Source organism: Gadus chalcogrammus, chromosome 8 (genome assembly GCF_026213295.1).
Source record: "Gadus chalcogrammus isolate NIFS_2021 chromosome 8, NIFS_Gcha_1.0, whole genome shotgun sequence".
In the NCBI taxonomy this organism is placed as follows: Eukaryota; Metazoa; Chordata; class Actinopteri; order Gadiformes; family Gadidae; genus Gadus; species Gadus chalcogrammus.
This window is the reverse complement of record NC_079419.1, coordinates 17,067,563-17,088,488: the sequence shown is the minus strand read 5'-3', so window position 1 is coordinate 17,088,488 and position 20,926 is coordinate 17,067,563. Positions and strand designations below refer to the sequence as shown.

At 48.2% G+C, this 20,926-nt stretch overlaps 2 pseudogenes; one reads left to right on the top strand and one right to left on the bottom strand.

The window, feature by feature from the left end:
• The first annotated feature begins 316 nt into the window (after nucleotides 1-316).
• On the top strand, nucleotides 317-13,633 carry LOC130387730 (G-protein-signaling modulator 2-like; annotated as a pseudogene).
• Nucleotides 12,643-20,332, bottom strand: LOC130387892 (WD repeat-containing protein 47-like; annotated as a pseudogene).
• Nucleotides 20,333-20,926: the final 594 nt, after the last annotated feature.

The following is a 20,926-nucleotide window of genomic DNA, read 5'->3' as shown; positions in this document are numbered from 1 at the left end:
ACGTCTCACGCTCAACTCTATTTAAATCTATTGGTCGCGCGACTGTTATGTGGGCGCGGCTATCTTTGAATGGGCCGTTTCTATTGGCCAGCTGGCTGAAAACAACGAGTACGTTCTTTTTGTTTTATCCCGTCGAAGTAAATTATAGAAGTTACATTAAGTAGGAAAGTTTGGATTAAATGTAGTTCGCTATGGAAACTCATAAAAGGTTTCATTTAGTGTTGCTTTTGCGGTATTTTAAGCTATAGGAGGATCTTTATTTCCAAAGTAAAATAAGAACCCTTCCATTGTTCGAACTGGATCGCCTAACGTAAGTCAACAGCTAACAGGCTAACCACAACGTGTGTTATTCTGGTGTTAAATCGCTTTTTACTATCTTGTGAGAGCCGTCCCTGCCGCAGTTAAACTAACTCAGATGAAATAGCATCAGGCTGCAGGGAGCTGACCGTCAGCTCCAGCGCTTCCCGTGTAGTTGAGGCTTGAATTTGGAGGATCCATATTGTACGAAATGTCACGTTAAAGCTATTTCTTGATCCATCAACTAAAGGATGTTATTCATGAATGCTAGTTTCAGTGTCCTTTATTGCCCTTTTATATCGTTGACTGATGTAGCCCCGCGTTGATGTATGCTCCGTCTATCACACACTTTTAGGTTTTCCAGATTACCCCCATCTGTGTTGAGAAGTTATCGGTGAGTAGTACTCAGACATTGTTGTTTTGGTTTCTGGTGTGCGGATTCACTGCTGTAATGCGATTGGGTGTTTCCATCACGTTTGCTGTGGCTCTCAATAAAATGGATTTCTGAGAGACCCAGACATAATCTAGCCATTTGTGTTCTATAGTGGCCTGCCTAACTGTTCGTGTCTTCATGGGTTTAGCTGGATGTGAGGTGGTCGTTAAAGAATATTAACCTGTTGATTAATCGGGTATTGCTTGAGGTATTATTCACTTCTCTTTCTACTCCTCTTTCACGACTACTATGTGCCTACTACAGATTACAGCTATTGACACCCATTTGGCTCTTAATTCTGGGAAAATGCTGAATTCGTATTAGCAGACATTGATTATGAATTGCACGCATTTCCATGTACTTGACAGACTTCCAACGCCTCAGGCTTTTTTTTTTGTTTACGATGATTCATAATCCAATGAGCAGCAGAATTACAGGCTAGGCAGACAGTGTTTGTAACCAGTGTTTTTCCATTCTGAATATGAAGTGCATTTTCAACTACTATAAACTGCAGAAGTGGGTTGTGTTCAACGCATGATCATTACTCATGTGAGTGTATGTAGAAATGCACTCTCAGAATTGGAATGATGCAACATGTTGCCAACAACACATACTTGTCATTCGCAACTTGTAGTGCTGCACAATCTCATGCATTGTAATGCTTCTAAATATATCTCTCTGTTCGGTTCAAGAATGGAGCATATAGGCCTATTTATATAATATATATAGATACACTTTACTATACTTTATATATGCAGTCTGCCCAGCTTATCTTGTGTGGTCCCTGTGCAGACTCAGTTTCCCCATGCTTAGCATTTACAGCTTATGATCTTTGATTTTGTTAAGAATGAGAACCAGATGTTCGGCCCTAGATTTGCAATTTTCTTAAAGAGGCATAGTCAAAATAGCCTCTGATTAGTAATCAAAAGAGAAAGGAATACGATGTGCACAATCCGCGTCTGATTTATTTTGTCCAGCATAATCCCATATGTTGTGTTTCTGAATATTTGTTTGAATGGTTATGTAGTAATTTATAAAACACCAAGACTAAGATGAGTAAACATGGTTTTGTGCACCATGATTATTGTGCTGAATGACTCACCATAGCTAATATAATCACCAGTTCAGTAAATCAGGTTATGCCCTAAATTGATTCTGTCTTATCTTTGCAATAGCTTATGACCTTTTCTTGTATTGCTAGTTTTCTCAAGCAGGCCACTCCGACTGTGTTCTTGCTCTGAGATTTTTCTTCGCTGCTTTGTTCCGTGAACTTGGAGAGCAAGAGGGTTGGGTTTTTTATGACCTCATATATGAATGAGGTAATGGTCGACTCTTACCCTTCTTAGAGGTGTGCTTGGGAGCTTACTCTTTGCTTTACACTCATTACGGTTTACTATCATTTCTCTACCAAACTATATCTTCGAGGACTTCTGCCAATATAATCAATATTCAATAATATCAATCATATTTTCTGTTGATTGCTGTAAACCAAGCAACGCCAACGCTTTCCCTTTATTTCCCACTGTCAGAGCTCCAGCCTAAGCCCATGTATCTCTGCATGCTCATGCCCTATCCACAGGCACGTGCTCCTCATCTAGTGTCTGCAGTACACGCCCCTGAACCGGGTGAATCTCCGTTGACAGGTTGCCTGCGATTTGCCCCCTCCCACCAATGTATTCTGTCCACCTCCTTCCCTCTCTCCCTGCACTCGCCCTGCCCTGCTTCAGCATGCTGCTGTTTGGTTGGGGTTGCCATGGCGCGGCGTGGCCAGAATGAGGATTTACACACAGCATCTTGTGTTCTCTTCACAGAGGGCCGCAGAGAGGAGACAGCCAAACGCGACACACACGCACTGAATGAACCTAGTATGGACAGAGCACTCAGGACTCTGGAGACTCTTTTAAAGACTCATAGAGGCTTCAGCCCACCCTCGCTCTAGTTCTCTTCAACTATATCAACCCTTCATCAAGGAGCTCATGCGAATATGGCCTCACTGTCCTCACCCTATTCTGAATAGGGAACGTTTCTTTTTTCGCGTCCAACAATTTTTACTGGAACAAACTGGGATTGTCCCTCATAATATGCACTACAATGGATGAAAAAGGCTCTATGCTTAGCGTCCAAGGCGAGGACCAGTCCTTTCATATCCGCTACAGGTAGGCATCTGCCCCTCTCTCGACTTATGGTACCAGTGAGTATTAAAGGACTAATACTATGAGTATTAGTCCTTTTCTAGGTTGTTTTCATGTGGGACTATTGATAAAGTAAATGTTGGTGCATTAAGGCAAAGGGAAGACCCTTGTTATTACCAGCCTCATAACACCTGTTGCACATGTTCAGGTCATACTCTGTTATGTTGAGTGGCCTTGTCAAGAGACAAATAATGCTGTATCAGTCATTTGGAGTCGGTGATTGAAGCTCCATGTTTAATCAGACTAAACCCTGCGTGACAAGCACCTCTTTCCTAATTAGGGTTAGCTTGTTGACTGAAGGCAGGGTACTGTGTTTAAACAGACGTGAGACAGCTGTCTGCGTACCTGTCCAGGTACGGAGAGTCTGAGAGCAGAGGAGACCTTTCAGACACAGAAGGGGACCGCTCCAGTAAACATCAATAGTTAAACAGGCCCGCTGAAACATTCATTACTCCTTGCTTTGTTTTGCCACTGTGAATGGACCTGCAAGGGACACCTGTTTGCTGAGAGCTACTATAATTTCTATTGGAACAATGCATGCGCTGTCTAACGCAGCTTGAATGTCCTAATAAAGCTGCTTATCAATGGCCACAAGTGTAATCTGAAAGTTGTCCCATCTCTTCTGTCATACTAATCTGAGATGACCTAGGTCCAAATAAAGATGATAGAGAGAGAGGGTACTGGAACGAAAGGAAAGTGGATTAGCCGTAGTAGAATCGCTGATTGGGGAGGTTCCTTGAGGCTCCAGGTTAATACCACGCTGATTGCATTGGCTTCACCTTGAAAGTTGTGGGCTCCCCCAAGTCTGCTGAGATAGATTCAACAGCGATTGGAAAAATACTTGATCTCCCTTAACCTAGGTTCAGTTAATAATTCAGTGCAGTGTTAAAATGGTGTATAGGCTAAGGATCTGAATTAGATCTCTTCATGCCTCAGAGACAAAGAAGAAATAGAAGGGGCTGCCTGGAGTTTTTCCCCTGGTGGAAACCTATTTAGATGCCTCTGTCATGTGCCATGCGCTGCTGCTGCTGCTGTTTATATAAGAGACGGAAAACATGCAGGTAGGGCAGAATTAGCAGAACCGACCGTTATTATCCTGGAACAGTACGATTATAGGACAAATTAAAGGCGTAAGCAGATGTTTACACATGCTTGGTCGGCTTCCAAGTGCTTGGTTGTCTGCACGATTTAACAGAACAAGCTACTTTAGTTCTTTAAGTTAGCAGTTGGCATCTGTGTGTAATCTCAGCAACACACCATCTATGAGCTTTTTGTTGAGTAGCCCCGATGAGCCTTTTATGATCCAGGAAGTGTTGGTGCTCTTCCTGAGTTCAAAGCCTTGAGTAGGAACAAACGGGAGCATTGGGAGTCAACAAACTGAATGTGGCTCTGCAAAGCCAATCTTGTTTATGAAGTTTTGGGTGGGCCTTGACAAAACCAAATGTTTGCTGCACGACTGCAGCAGTTGTAGAAACATGCTCTGTAATCTGCCATTAATCAGGTAATCCTCCTTCGATTCTCAACACCCTCCTGCTTGCCTGGCCCCACAGTCAGTCTACACTTTGTTTTGAAAGGCCAAAAGGGTTTCTGTGCACAGAAATGTCGTCTTTTGTGGCCGTAAGTACACAGTGAATGGTGTGCTGTACCATTTGCCTCTTTTGAGTTTTTTTTAGTTCCCAGGCACAATATTGTATATACATGATATTGACCAATGGCGACAGGAAGGACTCCTTCTACCACAACAAACAAGGCCTGCGATCAACCTTGGCCATTGTTCTCTGTAGTCGGGAGGAAGTGGCTGAAAAACAGTCCCTGCCAAACGCCTTTCCTTGGAAGAGGGGCTCTGGTCGTGGACTGTGGGTGGAGTTCTCCCCCTTGTCTGTTTCCCCCTCCTCCCCCTTCCCTTCTGTACTTGATGTCCACGCAGTACGAGTACCCTTTTCCATTTTCCCAAAGCCCTCAGCCAGCGAGTACGCTTTTGCTTCCTGAGTACCTGAGTTTCCATATGGTGTTGTGCCAGATGGGCTGCTGCCTCTCCAGTGGGATTGTTAGAACATAAGGACCACTTTCTGCACTGGGAACATGTCCACTTAGCTGTGTGTGTGTGTGTGTGTGTGTCTTTGTGAGTGTGTGTTTGTGTATATGTGTGAGTGTTTGTGTGGTTGTGTAAAGGCACTTAAACCTCTCAACCACAGTTGAACAGGTACATTATATGTTGTAGCTATACTTTTTTCTAAGTATTCACGTAGTGCCTTCGGATCTCAGGACACAACAGAGAGGGGTTCAGGGGCGCATAGAAGCAGTGTTTTAAGACTGCTGTTGTCCGTCCTGGTCTAGGATGGAGGCGTCCTGCCTGGAGCTGGCCCTGGAGGGGGAGCGGCTCTGCAAGGTGGGGGACTACCGGGCCGGCGTGTCCTTCTTCGAGGCCGCCATCCAGGTGGGAACGGAGGACCTACAGGTGCTGAGCGCCATCTACAGCCAGCTGGGCAACGCCTACTTCCACCTGCACGACTACGGCAAGGCCCTGGAGTTCCACCACCACGACCTCACGCCTGACCAGGTTGGACCCCCGCACACACTCGCACCCCGGAGCGGGCAGCGCACTCACCCTGGGAGATAGGGCCGTGGGGCCAAATTAGGGGATTGTGGAGAAAATTAACAGACATAACATATCTTTGGGCTCATGCATTTTCCCGATTTTTTTAACCTTTGTTATCAGTCAGATTTATTTTGATTATTTCAATATTCAAATTTCGATTTTGGATTTCTCATCTCCATGATCCCAGTGCGCTTATCCAGTCTCAGGAAGCTGAAAAACATCCAAACCTCCCACGCTTGTCTACAACTCCTTCCTCACATGTCGTGTTAAACATCCCCGTCTAGGGACCGTCGGTGACCTGATGGGCGAAGCCAAGGCCAGCGGGAACCTGGGCAACACGTTGAAGGTGCTTGGGCGGTTCGACGAGGCGGTGATCTGCTGCCAGAGGCACCTGGACATCTCCAGGGACATCGGCGACAAGGTGAGGCGGACCCTGCGTGATAACGTGAAGCTGCACGAAGTCCACTCCTGTACCAACATGTCACCCCTCCCGATATGTGGGTCTGTGTGTCGTTTTGACATCGTACGCTGACATCGCTCTATCCTGTGTGTGTGTGTGTGTGTCTGTCTGTGTGTTTGTCTGTCTGTTAGATGGGCCAGGCGAGGGCCCTGTATAACTTCGGGAACGTGTACCACGCCAAGGGGAAGAGTATCTGCTGGAGCGGGGCGGAGCCGGGGGACTTCCCCGAGGAGGTCATGACGGCGCTGCGGCAAGCGGCGGAGTACTACGAGTGAGTAGGGTGCTCCTTATCTCCCTCTGTCTGATCTCAGATCAGCCTCCCGAAATCAATACTAGACTGACCCGTCTTGGTGCCTTCCCAGGGCAAACTTGGCCATCGTCAAGGAGCTCGGAGACAGGGCCGCGCAGGGAAGGACGTACGGTAACCTTGGCAACACGCATTACCTCTTGGGGAACTTTCGCAGCGCCGTGGCCTCCCACGAACAGGTATTGTGTAGCTCTGAAACCAAAACAGGCTTCTTCCAAATTTCAAAGATGCAGAAACATGATTGTGCGATATATGTATATCTAAATAAACTAAGAGTGTTACCCTTCGCACCCCTTAGCGCCTCCTCATCGCCAAGGAGTTTGGCGACCCGCTCGGCAGAGAGACGGGCGTACTGCAACCTGGGCAACGCCTACATCTTCCCTGGGGGAGTTTGAAGTGGCCTCTGAGCACTACAAGTAAGCCTGCCTCACTTCAGGCCCAAATCAAGGCCACATTGTTATCAAGGGAATGCAGTTTGCAAATACTTACGCACAACTCACAGTTTTATCTGTTTGTGGTTTCTGACTCGAATGCATCCCATAAAGACAGGGTTATCTGCCGTGTCCCAGCAAACCGATGGATGAATGAACGGTTGTTGGCAACACAAAAGCATCGCATCATCACATCATCACTTTGTATTTGGAATAACTTTGTAAATGTTGGTCAGAAGGTCATTTCATGTATAAAAGAGGATCCCTGTTTGCCATCCCCGCGACCTCTGGGTGCTGTTTGGTTAAGGATCGCGTAAATGAGAGAGACGGGGAGGGAACAAGGCTGTGTGCTCTGTGCCCGCCGCAGGAGGACTCTGCAGCTGGCCAGACAGCTGAAGGACCGGGCGGTGGAGGCCCAGGCCTGCTACAGCCTGGGCAACACCTACACGCTTCTGCAGGACTACGAGAGGGCCATCGACTACCACCTCAAACACCTCATCATAGCCAGGACCTCAACGACAGGTACACTCGCTCTGGGTTACCGTCTGATTTTGGGGTTAGAAACGTGCAAACGCAGGAGAAGCCCTCTCCCCATGGCCACCTCCTATCAGAGCACGCTGTTGGTCACTTAGTGGGACAATATGTAACAAATGGACGGTACTAGATCATAAAGGACCCTGACATTTCCATAGAGATTAAGGAAACTGCATACTCAAATACTGACATCTCTGAGAACAATGTCACAGCCAGGGGGTTATCCGCTGAAATCTCTGTTCCGGGAGGACAATTGGCCCTTGAACACTGCGTGCCGTAGCCATGGAAGCAAGCGAACAAACTGGATCAACTGAGATTGTGCTAGATTCTACCCGACCTCTAAAGCCACGTCCTCTCTCGCTAAAAGCTTCACGACCTAGGACTGTGCAGCAACACGAGCACATCTTGTAGAAAGATGGAGACCGTTAAGAGTCCAGGAGGATTTCAAGACAGAGGCCGCCACATGAGCTGGTCTATAGTTCGCAAACACTAAGTCAATTGAAACAATATATACATTAGCTGATTAACTTACAGTGTAAGACTGGTCTTTCAAAACTGAATAATTGCTCCCATCTCAAGTATAAACGTTGCGATCGGATGCTGGTCTGCGCTCGCGTTCCTTCATTGTCCTCATTGTCCTGGCAGTCCTCGGGAGCTTTGAGTCTGTTGATGAGGGGCAAGGAGAAGGGGGCAACGTTTCCCAATATGGGAATTTTAATGAAATACCCGTTTTAAAGGTACAGTTGTCAATTTACAGACCTTTAAGGAGAAAGACACAGTGCTGTATGGTCGACCCAATCCATCGGGTTAGCTTTTTAGTCCGCCCCCTTAAGGGACAGTGGGTCCAGACGGGGGGGGTGTCTGCCACAAAAAGGCCTATTGTTGCCTTCGCAAACAAGTTCACCTCTGTTTAAGACGTTGCTTTAGGTTTTGTGTGGAAATAAGCGGAGCTCCCCTGGGGCAGCAATAGATGGTGATGTCCCCGTGCTAGAGTGTTATGCTGCTGGGACACATAATATTCCACCACAGTTTGTGTGGATATGCGGAGACCAGTTTGGTTAGCGGTTCATTTTGATGTCCGTCTACTAGAAAAGGAAACTTGGACACTTATAGTATAACACCACTGCGTGGGCCACATTTCAAATAAAGACTCTCACAACGACGGTACTTCATAGAAAGAAAGTCGCACATGGTTGCCGTGGGTTGTAACCATGGGGATAACAAGCCCCCTATCCTTCGTAGAACTGTCAGCCCAAAACCCATTTTTGCGCTGAAACGGGGGTTCACCTACACTCTAAGATGACAAGGCAATGTGAAAAATGAAACATTATCCAGAGGATTCTTTGTCAGTATAACATCTCCATGGCAATGTTCTCCGGTATGGTCTTCAGGATCGGGGAGGGGCGTGCGTGCTGGAGTCTGGGGAACGCCCACACCGCACTGGGCAACCACGACCAGGCCATGCACTTTGCAGAGAAACACCTGGAGATCTCCAAAGAGGTACAAGCATGCATGTACCTCACAACACATGAACACACACACACACACACACACACACACACACACACACACACACACACACACACACACACACACACACACACACACACACACACACACACACACACACACACACACACACACACACACACACACGAAATAGGGATGGGCATTTGAAGGCATGTCAATATTCGAATATTCTATAAAAAAATGATTAGTAACCGGTTAACCGAACTACGAAAAAAAAAAAAGAGAAAAACACTATGCTGAATCGAAACGAGTTGAAACGAAACAATGATTTTTGACATGAATATGAATGAAGAGTATTGCATACTTAAGGCACAAACTGAAATTTAGATTAAAGTAAATTTAAGGCACAAACTGAATAGATTCAAGTAACTGAAGCACAACACAAGTACTGGTGGGCTTGGACATCAACAGAAATCCACTTGCAGCGATGGGCCTGCCTCGCATTACGCATGATGCGCATACAACAGAACATCAACAAAAATATTTATGTGTAAGACGGAAATACAGTACGTCTAACAAATTTAGTCTTAACACATTTGGTCATAACACATAAGCCCACCTACTGCATCACTCATTCTTGTAAAAAAAAAAAATGGGCATATCTACGTGCTCGGGGGATAGGCGGTGGGAGGCGATTTACAATCAAGCCCGCCGGGGAAAAGGCTCTCTGCTGGAACGGAGGTTGCCGATATAGCCAAGTATTCCAAGTATTCAATGGCATTTGATGCACAATATGTAATTAATATAGCTAATGAATATATTTAATTAACTTTAGGCAAAAATTAAAAAAATCTGCTACAGCTAAAGTCGATATTCCAACGTCATTTCTAATAATCGAATACTCGAACAACCGTGCCCATCCCTAAACAGAAACACTGCATCATTAAGCTAGTCTTAACGCCTCCATTGTTAAGAGCGTTAAACTAAATATATTCACTTATAAAATCTTTTCATTCGAATAAGAATGATGTAATTCTCATTATATACATATTTTGTTGTGTGTGTGTGTGGAGCCCAGCATTGGTCGTATTATTGCAGAAGACGTCTTGAATCGTCATTATATTTAATATCATATCATCTTTAATATCATTCATTTTCATGATTAAAAAACAACGTATAACATATCAATGAATGTAACTGTATTTCAGTGAGTTGATCTTTGAACCTCCTCTTCCAGACTGGAGACAGGAGTGGAGAGCTGACTGCCCGTATGAACGTGTCTGACCTGCAGACGGTGCTGGGTCTGAGCTACAGCACCAACAGCTCCACGCTGTCGGACGCCAAGGAGACGGACCTCCCTCTGAACGGTACGCCCTCACAGCAGGCGCTGGTTTTAACGTAGGGCAGTGAGGACTCTGGAATAAGGGCTCACAGAGCTTGTTGTGTGTTGGCTGTGTGCAGGAGCACGGCCTCGTACGGGGAGGAGACACAGCATGGAGAACCTGGAGCTGATGAAGCTGACGCCAGAGACCAAGCTGAACGTAAGACACACGCACGCACGTAAATACATAAGCACACAAATTGATGTAAGGTTAATTAGGAACATTGAAATCTATGACAAATGTTCCACAACTTTGATAGACCAAAAGGAAAAAGATTTTGTACATTATCTTTGGGCTAAACCAGAGGTCAAAGTGCCTCAAATCAAACTGAAGAGGAATGCCAATTCAAATCTTTATGGTGGCCTTAAACTGTTTATGAAAGATGATGATATAGTGCACTATATCATGAACACTATATAGGGGATAGTGAGTGAGTGAATAGGGAACGATTTCGAACACAGCTAGAGACACAGAAAGAGAGTCAGAAAATGGTGACTGTGACCTGAGCCAGCACTAGCCTGGTCACCTTGTTCAGCTCCCCCCCTCCCTGACTCACTGGCCCTCCACCTTCTGTCCCCAGGGTCAGAAGTGGAACAGCGACATCCTGACCAAGCAATCCAAGCCCAGCCTGGCCAAGGCCTCCTCCAAGCTCTTCTTCGTCGGCCGGCTGCGCAGCAAGAAGCACAAGGTGGGCGGCTCCACCACCACCAAGGTCCTCCAGGACACCAGCAACACCCTGGACCCCAGCCAGACGGGCCCCCCGGGGCCGCAGAAGGTAAGGGGGGGCTTTGAGACCGATACGGGGGGCGACGTAAGACGTGCCGCCCGCTCCTCCACCGCCAGGCAAGCGGCTGCAGCCGGATCCCTAGCCTCAGTTTCACGTCTTCCTCCGTTCTCTTTTGTGCCGCCCAGCGTCCCAGCCCTGAGGCGCTCGGGGACGAGGGCTTCTTCGACCTGCTCAGCCGCTTCCAGAGCAACCGCATGGACGACCAGCGCTGCTCCATCCAGGACCCGGGCAGCCGCCTCTCGCTGAGCAGCGGGCCGGACGCGCCCCCCAGCAGGGGCTCCTCCTCCGGGTCGGAGTCGGCGGCGGGCGCGGCGGCGGGCCGGAGGACGAGCGAGCCCGCGGCGGCGGCGGCGGCGGTGGGAGGGGCCAGCCTGCCGGGCCTCAGGCTGCACCAGCAGAAGGGCAGCCAGGCGGTGCTCAGCCACCTGATGGCCAACGCCGACAACGCAGAGCCCGACGACAACTTCTTCGACATGCTCGTCAAGTGCCAGGTAAAGGGGGAGGAGCTTGTGGTTATGGATTCAGTTCCTTGGGTTTATGTTCCGGTGTGCTCTTGTTTTACGTGTGTATAGATTATATACTGACACTTAGAAACACGTGTCAAAATTCTTAAATACGATTTTGGACATGTTGTAAAAATTATTATATTATGTAATCTATACTATAAAGCGGGAGTGCTCTGGACTCTACACACAATTGCTTAAATGTGACATATTATACCACCAGGTGTGACTGTGATTAGCCGTTACAAGCCGTTGGTATAATATGTCACCTTTAACAACAGTAATATCAAAGCAATGACGACATAAGTGAGCTGTTTCAAACCATGTTTCCTCATTCTGAAAAAAGTGTGCAAAGGTGCAAAAAAGTGTGTGTGCTTACATTGCGCAACGTGGATTGGCATTTCGTGAAGAGAAACCTCACCTCCAAGGTTAATAAGGGCCTGTTCAAACTGATTCGATAATGTCAAAATGTGTTTTTACTTTGCAAGTAATTCAGGGACTTTTTGCCATGAACCATGTCTTAAATCACATTAATAATGGTCTTAAAAGGCTAATCTTAAAAGTTTTAAATATAACTTATTGTAAACCTGAGAACGGTTTTCATCAGTTACTCAAACTAGTCGATCAATCAAGGTTGCACCTCTGGGTCGCACCTCAGCTCTGTGTTTCCACATGGTGTGTCAGCCCCTAAGGCCTGAAGCCCGCTCACAACCTGCCCCCTTCCTCGTCCCCCCGCCCCCAGGGCTCCCGTCTGGACGACCAGCGCTGCGCCCCCCCCCCCCGCCAGCCCGCGGCCCCACCGTGCCCGACGAGGACTTCTTCAGCCTCATCATGCGCTCGCAGGCTAAGCGCATGGACGAGCAGCGCGTCACCCTGCCCCCAGGGGGCGCCGCCGCCCGGCCAGGGGCCCCCCACTGAAGCGCAGCCGCCCCCGGTCTGTAGCACCGCCCCGGCCGGGGAGGCCCAGGACTAGCGTGAGGACGGCCTCACCCACCGGGGGCCCCCCCGGGGCCCGGGGACGAGGAGGGGCACCGCGGAGACGGCACTAAGTGGCTCACTAGGTAGCGGTTCTCTACGTCATTGCCCTCAGGGACTCAAGCACTGCCAGCTGTATCATATGAGGGGGGGGGGGAGGGTTGGGTGAGGCAAAGGACTTACTTTGAGGCCTCTCCCGCCTGGTGCTTTCTGGGTAATTGTGTTTCACTTTGAACTGGATTTGCACTTCTGCATATGGATCATAACAGAGCAAATAATCACTGCAGTCAGAGATAGCTTTTATTTTTACACTTGATTTTTTAAAAATTGTAATCCTTTTAATTTCACTTTTTAAACAGTGTCTTTAGATGCTCAACTTCAGATGGGATGTATTTATTCTAGCTTTTGTAAAAAAAAAAAAAATGGATTCCCAAAGCCGTCCTACCACTTTCTCCCTCTTCTTTTTAATACTCATGTAGCATTATCAGCGATTCAGGTCCATGAAATGACACCAGAAAGGTACAGCAATTTCCATGTATTTTTTTTTTATAATTGTGTGTATGTCGAGTATTAGTCTGATGAAGGCGTTGTCTCAATCAGGGAATTTGACCCTTTCAGACAAGCGTCTCCTAATATAAAAAATATCAACTAACTTTTAACCTATGTACAGATTGTGGTGCTCTTTTGTAACACTTGTTTTTTGTTGATCAGAGGAATAAAGCCTCAACTCTTCAGAGAAGGGGAATTGTCTTGTCTTTTTATTGTGAATAGAAGGTGGAGAAAATGTTTTTAGCATCTGAAGTGTAATATACCTTTTTATTCCATCGATAAACCAGTAATTTACACTTCAATTAAGTAGCATTAACTTAATCACATAATAAAACACATAGAAAATCGGCTGCGTTCATTTCATAGAACCATCAGTTCACATGAAGAGGCAGTGAAATAAATACACCTGCTTTAGTTTGGCCACTTTTTAGTTCAACAGAGACACTACGTGAACAATAATTTAAAAAGCTTAAGATATTAATCAACTAGAAGGGTCAATTAGTAACAAAAAATCCAAAGAAAATGTGCAAACATACAATACTGGCATTGAAATGAACGACAAAACAACTGCGTGCTTTTTAAGATTTCAATGTGCATATAATGACCCCTTTTTCAACGGCCAAAGCTTCAGACCTACTGAACCCTCACACAGTAGACCACCTGTACGATGTTAATCCTGCACCCAACGCCAGGATGCAAATATAAACAACAAAGCATATTTGTAATTCCCTTTGGGGCCATATGTTAGAAAAAAAAAAGAATTGCAAGCTATTTCAAGACAATGTATCAGCTTTTAGAGCGAAACACTGTTTTTTACATTTACATCAAGCGAGTTTATACAAGGTCATCCCACTATGTACAACGCTGAGATCTATAGAATAAGAACAGTTACACTATACATGAGAAGGTTGAAGGTACTGGTAGAATGAATGACATATAGTTAGGCTATTGTATAACTTGCCACCTATTCAGTTTCCTGAAGGCCTGATGTATAGATGCATTGAAATGTACATTCACAGCCCCCCCTTAATATCAACATTTCAACAATGACTTCCAAATAGCAGCATAATATAAAAAAGAATAGAGAAAGACTGACTGGACGAAGGGCAGGAATGCATTTCATGTCAAAACCGTGAACCAAAACCTGACCTTTAGAAAAGACCATGGTTTATGTTCATCTTTGAGAGTTTTCTTTAGGTCGGGGAAACTGCAGGAAGGCACCATCATTTATATTCGCTGTAATCAGATCATGTATTCAGTGCTGTGCCTGGTGAGCAGTGGGCGCGGTTAAAGAAAAAAGAGATGAGGGACCTGACCACATGAAAACAAATGAAATGGAGGAAACTGAGCAAGCCAAACGCAAACCAAAAAGCATTCACGTGACTAAAACCCTCCAATCAGGGCCCATCTAGATGCCTGGCAGATTTCGTACGCATTACCATTTCCCATGGGATAAAAGAGGCAAGCCTCGTTCACTGGGTGGGTGTGCAGTGTGTGTGGTTTCTGGTTTGTTCTGGAGTAAGCAGGCTGCATGCCAGGGGGGCCTGACAGGCCACTCATGTCTGTGTGACGCAAACCGTACAGCCGTAGTGTGTGTGTGTGTGTGTGTGTGTGTGTGTGTGTGTGTGTGTGTGTGTGTGTGTGTGTGTGTGTGTGTGTGTGTGTGTGTGTGTGTGTGTGTGTGTGTGTGTGTGTGTGTGTGTTGCTGGGGGGCGTGTAAAGAATGTATTGGAGCTGGACATGTTCGAACGCTAGTCGTGTGTGTGTGTGTGTGTGTGTGTGTGTGTGTGTGTGTGTGTGTGTGTGTGTGTGTGTGTGTGTGCTAGGGCGTGCTAGGGCTTGTGCGTCCAGAGTGTCACAGTGCGGTCTGCGGAGGACGACAGGAAGGACAGGTCGTTCGGGTGCCACCGACACTGGATCACCTTATCCCCGTGCTCGCCCACCACCGTCACGGGCAGCTGCTTGGTCAAGTCCCCTACACACACAGAGAGGGAGAGGGAGAGAGAGAGAGAGAGGGAGAGTTGAAGCCATACACACACTGAATATGATACTTGCATAGATCATGGCGAAGGAAGAGTTGGGGACCGTGGGGTGGAGCAGCGGTAATGTCAAGATGATGGGTTACGAAGCCGCAAACGAAACCGTTCATTAAAGCTGGGCTAAGCCCACAACTCTATAGAAACAGAGTGTCAGCTTTCCTTCCTGGGATGGGAGACAGAGGGGGAGGGATGAGGAGGGACTCTGTGATGTCTGTTTTCTTAACAACATTAGCTCTGCAGGCGTGCCCCTCCCGCCCTCCAGTGGTCAGAATTGAATCCTTCGTCCAAAAGACCAAAGCACTTTTACATTTTTAGTTTCTTTTTTTCGATTAGCTAGTAGTTATTATGATTATTATTGTTACTACTCAGTCATTGAGCAGCCGCGTTAATTTAAAGCGACTCTGGGTGACTTGTTCTAGAATAGTTTCATTTTAAGAGGAGGTAGGGTTAGGGTGCATCTCACTGAAGGATGTCTAGAGGTTAGACGGCGGACATAAAGGCTTCGAACCCACTACTTTATCCTACCCCTAGCCGAAGCAGGTCGGCCCTACGTCGTTTCCAGATCCCCTTCCTGCCACCATGTTACGAATCCTTGTAGGTCACTTTGGATAAAAGCGTCTAATAAAAGCCCTTGATGCAAACGAATGAATGAATGTAAGCGTGGGCCTACCCTGGAGGTTGGTCACCATGACCTTGGTGTCGTAGGAGCCGGTGAGCAGGTAGTGGGCGCCGGGGGAGAAGCGCACCGAGCGCACGTCGCTGCCGTGGGGGCGGTAGGTCTGCACGGTGCGCCCCCCCCGGATGTCGTACAGCATGCAGGCGCTGTCCTCCTGGCCCGTGGCCAGGAGACGCCCGCTGGGGTCCACCGCTACCGAGGCAACGGGGCTGCCTGTGGGGAGGGGGGAGACGGGGGTAATGCTGGTTGTTTAATGGGGGCTGCTTTAATGGCTGCACTTTCACTAATTACAGGATCTATTGTCGTGCGGGACCAGGGTCAATTATGTGCAATAAAGCTGTCCCTTATTTAAAGACTTTAACTGTTATTAAATGTACACTAAGTCATTTGGACTAAACAGGCATGTCAAGATTGTAGATGTTTATAGGAGACGCTTAATGAGGCTCAGGTAGTTAGGATTTAATTAGGGATTGGTATCCCTAGGATTAAACAATACTACTATTCTCATTGATACTGCTTAACTGTACACTTATTGGCAGGGGCGCTCATGGGGCTAGGAAACCCTCTTCAAACGGTACTGAGGGATGATAACACTTGAACATCTATAACAAGTTTTCCAACCTTATATATGTATTCATAGCTAAACTGGCTAAGCTAAAAATGGCTATATCAGCATATCCGTTATCATGATTTCTTATAACTTTCACTAAGAATGCATATGCATTTATTGATGCATTATAAAGCAGGAATGCACTAACTATACTTATAAATGCCTGTAGTTGGGACTGGGAGAGTTACGAGTCCCATTTGTATTGTGCTTAGTACTCTTTTTAATGATTTTGCCAGGTTGCTAGAATGATCTCCCTTGCTAGCAGAGTGTATTGCACTTGCTGCAGCGGGAAGGGTCTTCATCGAGCCAAGTCAATAATAGCCACTCTTTAATCCTTCGTTCTCTCAGCCATGACTCTATGTGTTAGCGTGCGTGTGTGTGCAGAGTAAATCCTACACCCACAACAAAGAGAAGTAGAGGCCGCGATCAGCTCTGGTTGCACTAGCAAATTGTAGTCAGTATAAAGTTTAAACCCGGTTTAAACCCGGTACTTTCTTCAGCACTGATAGCAATACCAAAAACCTCAAACCCGACTAACTCTCTAGTATTTCATAATTGAGTGTGAATATCGATTCAGAACCAGTGTTTGGGGCACGTCCCCGGTTGAGCGGGGAGAAGCAGTGCCCTACCTGAACCGTGGAAGGAGGTCCCCACCACGCGCACACAGCTGGGCACCCTTAGGTCCCAGAAGCGCACCGTCTTGTCCTGGGAGCCCGAGGCGATCATCCAGCCGCCCCACGTGTACAGAGACAGGATGTGACCTGGAATGGGCAGCGCACACGTTGGAGTGTGGGGCGCTATCGCCCACAGGGGACAGAACAGGGCCGACGGGAGGCGCTCAACGCTCCCCCTGCGTCTGCCTTCATGCCCCCCCCCCCCCCAGAGGAGCTCTAGGGTCCTGTACCTGTGTGTCCGCTGAGCGCGTGCAGGCCCTGGCCCCTCTGACAGTCGGTGGTGTAGATGTTGCAGTCCCCGGCCCCGGCGCTGATCAGGATGGCCCCCCCGCTCTCCGGGCCCTCCATGAAGGCCAGGTCCCTGATGGTGCCGTCGTGCATGCTGAACTCCAGGTCGGGGCCTGGGACGGGACACAAACACACAAGCGCGCATGCAAACGCACACACACACACACACAAAGACGCACATACACACGCAGACACGAAAGCAAACCAAATGTCAACATTTCCTGCACCTCCAAAATCAAACCACTTCTGTAGTTGAGACACTAGACTCTAGTCAGTCCTGTAAAGAAGGTAGAGGGAGAATAAGACGCATGCATGGATAACATCCCACACCTAAAATACATAACACGTCTTACATGGACTACACTACCTACATAGTGCACCTATTTATTGTTGTTCACTGTTTAGTGCCCCCTACCCACTATCTTGCCCTTGAGATCAGTCCCCCATACCTGTGGCGTTGCAGGTCTCTGCGCTGAAGGGCAGGACCTTGACATACTTGTCGTTGGAGCCGGTGGCCAGCAGCTGCCCACAGTGGCTCCAGGCAGCGCAGTAGATGGAGCCCTTGTGGTGCTTGTTCCTCTTGAAGACCACCGCCGGCTGCTTCAACGGAGTGGACTCACTGAGGGGGGGGGGGGGGGGGGGAGAGAGAGACACACATGTTTACCATCGTGGACGGTTGTGGTTGTTATAACCCTAGATAAGGTCAAATAAGACAATGTCCCCACAGGGGAAATTGGGATAAGGTAAGGACACAATGAAATAATGTTGCACAAAAATTCAAGAAAATACTTTATTTAAACATAAAATGAATGTTGATCTGCAGCCCCCTGCCCACCTGGTCTCCAGCGTGTCCGGGTAGGCGCACACCCTCAGGTCTTGGAGTTGGAGCCCACGGCGTACAGCCCCCCCGCCGGGTGGAAGGCCACGGCGCGGATGGCCTGCGTGTCCTCCAGCGTGTTCACCGGCACGAACAGATCTATGGGCTGGTCGGACTGGGACAAAGGACACAGGGGAGGGTCAGTGATACCGTTTCCCTCGAAGAGTCCCTTGAAAGGGAATACAGCCTGTTCAAGTGTTCATTTTACGGGTTAGGGTATTGAGTATTGAGTCGAGGTGTGTGTGTGTGTGTGTGTGTTTGTGTGTGTGTGCGTTTTCCTACCTCTTGACTGGAGCCTAAGGAGCGCGGGGAATCACCTTTGCTGCCATCCATGTGTTTCAGCCCACTGTAAGGAAAACACTGCTTATTAATACTCACACACACACACACACACACACACACACACACACACACACACACACACACACACACACACACACCCACACACACACACACACACACACACACACACACACACACACACAACACCCACCCACCTATGGGGGGTGACGGGGGACTCATTAGGCGGTGGGATGGCGTGCCCCCCGGCCGCACGCTGCGGGGTGCTGCTCCGCACCCCTCCCCCCCCGCTGGGGGGGCCCTGCTCGGGGCCCGGGGGGCCGACAGGTCCACGCTGTCCTCCATGGCCGGGGTGGCCCCGTTGCACTGCTGGGCCAGCGACTGCACCTCCTCCCCCAGGCTCTCCATGCCCACGTTCAGCTCCTCCAGCTTCTGGATGGACCTGGGGGGGGGCCGCACGTCAACATACACTCCATCTACACTCCCCTTCTGATAGATTACTACTAATAAATGGGATTATAATTCAATGATACAGATTATACATGCTTTTTACATAACTGTTGGATTTTTGGGGTTTATTTTTGACTTCCTTGTTATTTTTAAGTCTGACATTTCGGAACAGCCGATTGTACCCTGGCCTTAACCAAAACAGAACCCAAACTCCTAAAGACTTCTATGGGGCGCATTGTCTGACTCTTGAAGCTGCATGGAGCAGCGCACAAAAGAGAAAAGGACAGAAGTAATGATGTCATTCTGCAACTGCCCCGTAAATAATGCAGGGAGCACAGAAGGGAGTGTGTGGGGACTTGGGGGGAGCAGTGTGTGTGTGTGTGTGTGTGTGTGTGTGCGTGCGCGTGTTTGTGTGTGTGTTTGCTAGAGGCGTGTCAAAAGGCCTTTGTCTTGCTGACAGAATAACAAGAAGGGGGGAAAAAATGTAAAACCCAGAAAATACTAAAGAATCAGCGAGACAAAAAAGACACATTGCAGTGCTTGTGATGCCCATCTAGAGCCTAGTGTTATACAGCCTCTATTAAAGCGGTTATAGGGGTGAGGGAGCCGGCCCTGATCCCCACTCAGGTATTGATGTGTGTGGGGGGATGGAAATATTGACTGAGTGGGGGCTGTTTAACACAGAAGGTGATGTGCCTCGTGAGGTTCACATTAGTTAACTACACCAGATGGTACACCGGTGGTCTGCGGGGATTTGGTGGCGGAGGGTGTGGTGGTGTGTGTGTGTGTGTGTGTGTGTGTGTGTGTGTGTGTGTGTCTGTGTGTGTGTGTGTGTGTCTAGGGGGGTGTTAACTGGGGAATGCCACATGGGCCTATTGCTGTGTTCTCTCTTCACTGGTCTACCACTGCCAGTCTGACACAGGCTCCATGGTGACTAACATACTGTGGTCTGGGAAAGGTAAACATTTAGATTATCCATAGCTCATAGTGGGTGGGGCATTTATTTATCTTTGGTTTAATAATAAAAAAAACAACAATGTAGATAGTCAATGTTTTTAGAGTTGAACTTAATTACATTTAGATTCAATATCTAATTCAACATTTTGTTTTTGTAATTGTAAAATATATATTGCCATTTATCGTACTCCCTCACAACACCTCTGTTGCACTAGGGGTTGGAAAACGCCTAATATGGGCGTGTTGCCGATCTGCACCTGGGTGCGGCGGTCACAATGCGAGCGTGCCCGTGCCGGGGCCGGGTCCCGCCCTCCTTTGTGAGCGGCGCGGTGACGGTACCTGTTGAGGAACTTCTCGGTGAGGCTGTTCTGCATGTCGGCTGCCGGCGCCTCCTGCTGGACCCCGCCCTCCAGCAGCATCTGCTGGTACAGCTGCCTCTGCTGCTGCTTCTGCTCCAGGTGCTGCTGCACGCGCAGCCGCTGGCGGTAGAACTCCTCAAACTTCTCCGTGGAGTCGCGCAGCTGCGGAGAGGTGGGAGTCATCAGGCCGTGCGATTGGCTTTTGATCCCGAGGGACTCGGGTGACAATGAAACACATGTGTCACTGTCGCATCGCGTCGTTTGATGGCTTATCGCCTGGGTGGGTTCGAGGTGGGGGGATGGGGTCGGATGTCATGAACACACACACACACACGAGCCAGTGGACCCACATCCGAGCGTACTGCAGGAGGTGTAGATGGATGATAATGTGGTTTGAGACACCAGCCCACTAACAACCCTCTCTTTCAGTGAGCAGAAGACTAAATGGTTGTTCAGAGACGAGGTGCTGGAGGACAATGACTCAGTGGCTCCGTCAGACACAGCAGAACGAGCCAGAAGTTCCTTTCTTTAGGACAGCCCCTATATTTAGACCGGTCACCGACAGTCACCCTGTGGGTCACGCAGCAGGTCCAGGACCATCGAGCAGTGACTCATTTGGCCCCAGAACAGCGCTGGCCCCCCGGCCCCATGCCCTTCATGAACGCTGGCCCCTCATCAGGATGGACCCGGAGAGCCCCCGGATTACCTCGGTGCTGTCGGCCAGCTCCGGGTGGGGCGTCCTCCCCGGGGGCGGAGGCCGGCCTCAGGCTCTGCGCT